The sequence below is a fragment of the Pongo pygmaeus genome, chromosome 16 (assembly GCF_028885625.2).
Source record: "Pongo pygmaeus isolate AG05252 chromosome 16, NHGRI_mPonPyg2-v2.0_pri, whole genome shotgun sequence".
Lineage (NCBI taxonomy): Eukaryota > Metazoa > Chordata > Mammalia > Primates > Hominidae > Pongo > Pongo pygmaeus.
Genome location: NC_072389.2, coordinates 1347235 through 1355482, shown reverse-complemented (window position 1 = coordinate 1355482; position 8248 = coordinate 1347235). Strand labels below are relative to the sequence as shown.

Here is an 8248-nt window from a genome sequence, read left to right as displayed (position 1 = left end):
AATTGATGAATTTATGGACAAAGAGTTGTTTGTAATGTTCCCTTATAATCCTTTTAATATCTGCGAAATCTGTAATAATGTTCCCTCCCTCCTGATTTTTGTTTTCTTTTTTTTCCCTGTGGGTGAGTCAGTTGAAAGGTTTATAACCTATATTGAACTTCTCAAAGAATAAGGTTATGATTGTGTTGATTTTTAAAGGTTTTTTTTCTGTTTCCAATTTCATTGACTTATGTAGCTGCCACAAAACTTCACTCTATCCTCTCCAGGACCCAGTACCTAGCTGGGCTCAAGAACTAAATTAACATAACACAGATTAACAGGAGAACAGGAGGCAAAATTATTTAATACAAGTTTTACATGTGACCAGAGCCTTCATTACAAAATGAAGCTCCAAAGAAACAGTCAGTTATGTATACACTGTAGTGAACAAAGAATAGTAAGTGGTTAAGAAGCAATTAGGCCGGGCCTGGTGACTCACACTTGTAATCCCAGCACTTTGGGAGACAGAGGCAGGAGGATAGCCTGTAGCCAGGAGTTTGAGACCATCCTGGGCAACACAGTAAGACTGCATCTCTACAAAATAAAAATAAATTAATTTTTTTTAAAGAAGCAACTAAATCATGTGGAAAGGCTTGAAAGAAGTTATTTTAAGGTTGTCTGTACAGAATTCTTTTGGGCTTGACTTCTCATTTTGAGGAAAAGTATATTGCTCCTTTTTTCCAGTATAAGGAGTGGATCTTCTTTCCTCCTTCCCACCCTCCCTCCTTCCTTCCTACCTTTTCCCACAGATGTGGTAGCAGAATGTGCTAATTAGTAAATATCTTCTGCCCTGAGAAGAGAGATGACACGGCAAGAAGAAGGATGCTAAGTCATACTCAGTTAAGGTTCTGCTTCTAGGAGCTGAAGAGTCATTCTTTCCTCATTCATGTGACCATCTGCAAGAAATCAGAACTGTGTCTCCCTCCTGCATGAATCACAGAGGACATCCCAATAAAATAGCCTGGAGTGATTCCTGCCCCACCCCCGCACCCCCATCCCCACCACCACTTTTTTAAAAGGGAATCCAGGAATCATCCTGCTTCCTATACGGATCAGAAAAAAGGGACAAAATAGCACTGCAGGTGGAACTCTGATCCCTTCCCAGGCTCACAGAAGCTTTCAGGTAACTGGGGCTTCTTGGGAAATTAAAAAAAATTAATAAAATGAACCACACTTACCACCTTTTACTTGTGACTACCTCATTTAATTCTCCACTGAACTGCATCAGTTTGATACTTCTATTCCCCTCATGTTACATAAAAGGAATGCTAGGCACATACAGTTTGAATTACTTCCCAATTTCACACCCCTAGAAGATGGCAGAACTTCCTGGTCAGTCCTGGAGTAGGAAGAGAGCGCACAAAATGCAAGAGATCCTCAACCCACCAAGACCAAATGCTGCAAACTCGAAAAAGGCTCACTCACCTGGGGCCCAACCCCATCTTCCACTGCTAGCTGCAGATGCTCTTCTTGAAGACAAGGAGGGCCACCTCCAGGCTAAACAAAACATTGCTGTCTCAGACCTCACTCAACTTCCTGAAAGAAATGATGACAACACTTTCATGAAGCAGAAGTGACTGTAGTTACCCACAATTCCTTGATTATAACCTCAGAATTCCCAATGAGATAACCGTCACAGCCACGCCCTCCAGTAGAGGAAGCCCGGCCGCCTACACAGAGCTCGAAGGTTACTGCTCCCAGAATCCTTGCAAAGAATTGGCAATGTCGTTGCCTTTCTCTGGCGGAAGGCTGGTTACTACCCTTTGAATTTGGAATGTATGTCATACAGTTCTAGAGCAGAATGCAAAGTCAGCACTGTCCTCTTTGAACCAAAATGTCTCCAAAAACAGGATTCTAATTTTTACTTAATATTTCCCCCAGAAGCCCAATCATTAAAGCTACCTTTCCTGGACAAAAGTGTTTTTGACGCCGTGAATCCTTTGGACCAGTTTCCAGAATCCTTTTCAGGTAGCGCTTCTCACCAGCGTTTCCCTTTTTATTTTGGATAACCGGGTTCAGTCCGAATCATTCTATGTCACTGGTCAAGCTCAGCATTCCTTTCCCTTATTCTCATTTTTATTCTTTCACATGTGACAAAACAAATGTATTTGAACGCCCCTCCCACCCTGTCCCCCACCCATTTCCTTTTAGTAGAGAATGTAGTTTGAAATGAAAAGGAGGCATAAATTATAAAAGGGAAGATATGTGTGAGCTAGAAATGCAGAAGTTAGAAACTGGGCAAGAATGTAAGGAACACAAGATCTCAAACCTACTTTGACTGGATTTTCTACTTTAATCCATGTGTGTTGGATGCATCTAGAACTCTTGGCGGTGTTATCTGATATCAGCTATTCATTCCATGATACAATAACCCACAAGAAGGTCATGCAAAGTTTATTAAAGTATAAAGCAGAAGCAGCAAAAGCTTTTGGGTGTTCCCTGAGTTTAATTGTTCATTGTAAAAAGTGGCTCATGAGGCGAATGAAAGGAGGTGTGTTCATGTGGAGGAATTATTATAATATGAAAAGAGATAAATATATAAAAATTTAAAATTTCTTTTTGTTCAAGTTCAAATATCACATCACCCACTTCCACCCTATTCTTATTATCATAAATACAATAATAACTGTATTTCATTCAAGTGAGTCGATTGAGAGTTGGACGCAAATCCAGAAAATCCAACAAATAAAAATACCCGAAGGTTCTGCTTACCACTTTTCTTCTGGACCAGAACTAAACATTTTCATACCTTTATGTTATGAAAAATTTCAAACATTGATAGAAGTAAAGAGTGAAGTATTCCATCACCTCGTCACCCAGATTCAGCAGTTTTCAACATCTGCCATACTTCCTTTATCTATCAATATTGTCTTTCTCCCCTTTTTGCTATTGTAATTTTAAAACAAAATCATGACATTGTATTATTTTCCCCCTAAACACTCCCATGCATACTTCAAAGAATTACATTTTGTAATATAACAAAAATACAACTATCACACTGAAGAAAGTTTATAATTCCTTAATATTATTTTATACCGTACAAAACAAAACTTCAAAATTTCCATTCATCTCAAAAATACCCATTCTTTTCATGTGATTGTTTTCTCTCTTGAGTCTCTTTCAACCTGGAAGAGTATCTCCCCTTTGATCCTCTTTAAATCCATGCTTTTGGCCTGTAGAAGACATCAGGTCAGTTGTCAAGTAAGATGTCCCACATTCTGGATTTTTTAAAATGTTTCATTATGCTGCCAGTTAACATTTTCTTGAATATCTCCTGTGGCTCTGGTAAACTACAATTTAGATTTAGAGAGCAGATGAGATTAAGGTTCATCGTTTTCGGCAAGAACACTTCCCCATAGGTAGGTTTATTCTGGCCTTGTTCAGTAGCATCACCTTCTCCTTAGTGCAGAACACAGCACATTCTTCAATATTACTGTTTCCTACAGCACCTAAGATACTACACCTCAATCATGCACACAAATGTCCGTTACAAGAAGAACAAGGTTCAAAGACTTTGAGGGAAAAGGTGAAGATTTTAAGAATCAAAATTTTTTATCTTCCAATTGCTAATCTCATCCTATCAAGCATCCATAGTCTTGCAAAGTGTGAAACAAAAATAAATCTCAGAACCCCCAACTCACTAAGCCAGAGGGAAAAGTCAAGCTGGGAACTGTGTGAGGCAAACCTCCCATTTTATTACTTAATAAGAAAGCTATAAAGAAGAAAAAGCTACATATCTCCTTCACCAATTGTCAACAAGGAAATTCCTTGTGGGCCTGAACATCTTTATCCAAAAGTATTTCTGTTGACTTTCACCCTGGTAATGTAAATTGATAGCTTATATTCACAGGTGTGGGACAAAGGACAGACAGAACTCAAAGTCATTCCTCTGTTCACCTGAAACAAATGCATATCTGATTGCTTCTTCTTCCCTATTGTTTCTGTAATAATGCATATTCACTAAGCAAAATTAAGACCTAAGTCACTATTCGTCTACCCTCCTCTCACGTGTGAGTTTTGTATTCAGTAAAAGGCTAATCAGAGCCTCAAAATAATGCCACTGTTTGTCTCTTATGTACCTATGATGTAGAAGCTCCCACTCCCATTCCAGATTGTCCTGCCTTTCTAGACTTAAGCAATGTACAACTTGCACATACTGTTTGATGCCTGATTTCTCCTAAAATATATAAAATCAAGCTGTGCCCTGACCACTTTTGGCACATGTCGTCAGGACCTCCTAAGGCTGTGTCACAGGTGCGTACTTAAACTTGGCAAACTAAATGTTCTAAATTGATTGAGACCTGTCTCACATACTTTAGAGTTCACAAAAGTATGCTTTAGTGAACACTCATGTCCATTTGTTCTTGATCTTTAAATGAGTGTTACCATAATATAAATTCCATGAATGGGGACCCTTGAATCTAAGAGTATGCATAGTGCATAGAGTCATATTACCAACCTTATCCCCAAACAAGTGATCTGATTGACTGAGCCAATAGCATTTGGGAACCTCTTCCCCAAAAATAGATGCTATGAATTGAAATATTCCCTTGCATGGCATGTTAAAAATACTTCTACCATTGCACATACCGACTTATCAAAGTTATCCGATCTCTGTACCTATAAAGCAATGCTTCCCAGCCAAGGTCACATACACTGAGAAAGTGTCTCACAAATAACTTTTAAGTAATAAGTGATACCAAATCTGATGTTATTTAAAAACAAAAACAGAGGCAAGTCAATATTCCTCACATAATAGCATCACCAGTGCCTGAACTGAAGTTTGCTGTCTAGAGTAGGAGACCAAAAGATGATTTTAAAGCTGCTGGGCCAGGTAATATATTTAATCTGTAGCCTTTGGGACATATGCTATTGACTGGCAAACAGAGCATCCATTCATAATCCCTTTGACCCTGCATGTCTCTTCTATAAAATCATGGGGGAAAATCAAAATACTTTCTTAATGTTCCTTAAGTCTACAGTTGTCATGGGATAATATTTTGAAAAATTAGATGTAAGTGTAAGTCTTCTGTTTATACTAGAAAGAAGAGAAAAGATTTGGTTGGTATTGAGGATATGAGATGAATAAGGGACATTGAAAATGCAATAGGATCAATGAATTGTAGAAATTGATAAAGTCAATATCACAGTAAACCATAGGAAGATCTGGCAAGAGAACATGTAGAGCAGAATGTAGTGCCTTAAATGGAGACTATGGAGGGATTGCAGCTATTGCTAATTTAAGACCTATAGTATGACCATGGAAATGAGTACTCCAAGTAGGATAGACAAAAAAGATGACCAGAGGCATGGAAGTCAGCATATATCTCTTAAATTGTAAAACATTTCATATATACATAAAACTATGAGAATAATTTTTAAACACATCCCAGATGCCCAGGTTTAACAAGTGCACATTCACTCAATAGAATACAACACAGTCATTAAAGATGAACTTTATGAAGAATGTGGGAAACAGCAAAATTAACTTTGATATATTACTAACTGAAATACTAATTTAAAATTTACACATTATTTATTAAAAAGCAAATATCTACATAAGTATAAAATAAAGCAAAATGAAAATGTTTACATGAGGGTGGTGCTAGTAGGATTATAGTAAGTCTTAACTTAGTTCTGTAATTACTTGTAATGAGGTCCTGACACTTAAAAAAAAGTAAATAAAGTTCCAGACACTTTTAAAAAGTCACATTTATTGAAGTGCAGTGTACATACATTATAAAGTCTACTATTGTTAAGTATATAGTTCAATGAGTTTTAACAAATATGTACAGACAGGTAACTACCAACACAATCAAGTTACAGAATATTTCCAACGCCTCAAAAGCTTCCCTAGGAAGCGGCAATCCTGATTGGTGGGTCCAACACAAGGGCTACGGGAGTACAGGACCCAAGAAACCATCAAACCCAATGATGCAAGACCCTGCCTCATTCCCCAACCCGGGACTCAGGAACCTCCCCTAACACTAGAAAGCTCTGCTGAGTCAAGGGAAACGCAAACACTTGCAATCCTAATCCCCCACCGGCTGCCACTTTTCCTCCTCAAGACAGAGTGCCTTCACCATCTTTGGTCCCTCACCCAGGCTGAGGAGGCGCAGAAGCCTCGCTGGGGCTCAAGTCTCGCATGCAGCATGATGGCCGCAACTTTTCCTGTGGCGGAAGTTCCTGCAACTCACTTCCCAGAGTCCGGAGTCACATGAGAGGTCCACACCCTGTACTCCCGAAGGGGAAGTGTTGTCGACTATATGAAACGTCTGACCCACACTTCCCAGAATGTTTAAGCGGAACGACGACAAGGACTCCACCAGCCTGGGCAAAAATACTTCCGACTACAGTTCTCAGAATACCCCGCACGCTAGTGCTTCTGACTTCCTACAGCTCATTCTGTTGGTTAAGTGCGTTCAAACTGAAGGTCACTTCTGTATCGCGATTAGCGCTTGGGCTTCTTATTTTTGTATTTTTTTCCTCAAGAAAAAAAGAGTATGTGAAAATATAAAGAAAATATAACTATTTGGGGATAAAAGCGAAGGTTTTAGTATGAAAAGAAACACACTTTAGTGGAAAAGTGATAAGTATGAGAAAAAACAAGATTCTAAAAGGGAGTTGGGCTGTCTGCTAGACATAACCTTAAGGAATATGGAATCTCAGACGTGGTTTAACTCTGTTACCTCTTTATATGTGCCTGTAGTCATCTAGACTTCTGCTTATGCTATCTGGCATGGATAATTTATTTCAAGATGCCAAGAATCCACAATGAATTCCGAGGACAAATCAGTCTTGAAATCAAGCACAGAAAGAGCAAGTTGTATCTGAAAAATGAAGGAAGCTGTACTGGCAGGAAATTTAGAAAATATGATATGGAAAATGGCTCCTGTCTTGAAATTTTTTGCGTTAAAATCAAGCTTGGAATTGGCTATTCCTCTGTTGCCTGTTGACCTCATATATTTAACATGAACATATCTTTTCTACAAATCTGTTTAAGCCGTGTGAATTTATTGTTATTCAGGAAGAGGTGGGTAGGTCGAGATGGGAGATGGACTGCAGATAACTATAACAACTCAACCTACAGGAAGTATGTACTTACCACTTTCCTTCTGGGCAGGAAAAAAATTTTTTTAATGAAACTTTCGATATAACACAAAAAGGCAGAGCTTGCAGTGAGCTGAGATCGCGCCACTGCACTTCAGCCTGGGCGACAGAGGAGACGCCATCACAAAAACAAAAAAGAAAAAGAAAAAAAAGAAAATGATAACATGAAACACCAAATGCGCCTACCCTAAATTCAACATTTCCCAACATTTTTCCATACAGGCAATATCTATGACTATTGAATATTGTTACTGAAATATTTTAAAGCAGGTCCCTGGCCTTGTCCCTTCCCAATACTATCTGTATCACTTAAAAATAATGATGTTTTAACATAACCACAAAATCGTTACCTTATGAAATAAAATTAGCAATTCTTAATATTATCTAAAATGCATCCCCATTTAAATCCTGTTTTTTGGGGGAAAAAATACTTTTACAGCTGATTTATTCCAGTCATTATCCAAATATTTTGATCCATTTTATTTGATTTTTATCTCACCAGGAAGTCATTTACTCTGAAACTATGCCCCCACCCCGACCCTCCGACACACAGCACCACCACCACCATTTTTTATTTCCTTGAACTGTTGGTGAAATAAAAATGTCAAATTAGGTGTATAAATTCTGGATTTGTCTAAAGGTATCCCCATATTTTCTCCTTTGCTCTTTTAAATGTTCTGTAAAGTAGAAATTTGATGTAAAGGCTAGATTAAATACAAGTTATTGGTTTTTGCAATACTTCATAGAATGGACTGGAAATATTGGAAACAGAAACCATATTCTCTTCAACTAAAGTCAACACAAATCCTCAGCAAGTTTCCCTCTGAAGAGAAAGACAAAAATAAATAACAGCAAATATGCAAAAAGAGACAGATTAAAATATGGAAACCATCATAAGAAATCAGATTCTAGACTGAGTACAATGGCTCATACCTGTAATCTCCAGCAATTTGGGAGGCTGAGGTGGGAGGATTGCTTGAGCCAAGGAGTTTGAGACCAGCCTGGGCAATACTGTGAGACCTTGTCTCTGCAAAAAATCCATTAAGGTAAGCTAGGTATTTGAGACCACTTTTATCTCAAAAAAAGTTTGAGGTGGAAT

General features: G+C 38.2%; 1 long non-coding RNA gene across 1 annotated transcript; it reads right to left on the bottom strand.

The window, feature by feature from the left end:
- Positions 1-316: 316 nt before the first annotated feature.
- Positions 317-1990, bottom strand: LOC129025912 (uncharacterized). The gene is made up of 2 exons (XR_010123860.1): positions 777-1990; positions 317-573 (listed from the first exon to the last, which is right to left on the bottom strand). It is a non-coding gene; the product is annotated as an uncharacterized LOC129025912 (long non-coding RNA).
- Positions 1991-8248: the final 6258 nt, after the last annotated feature.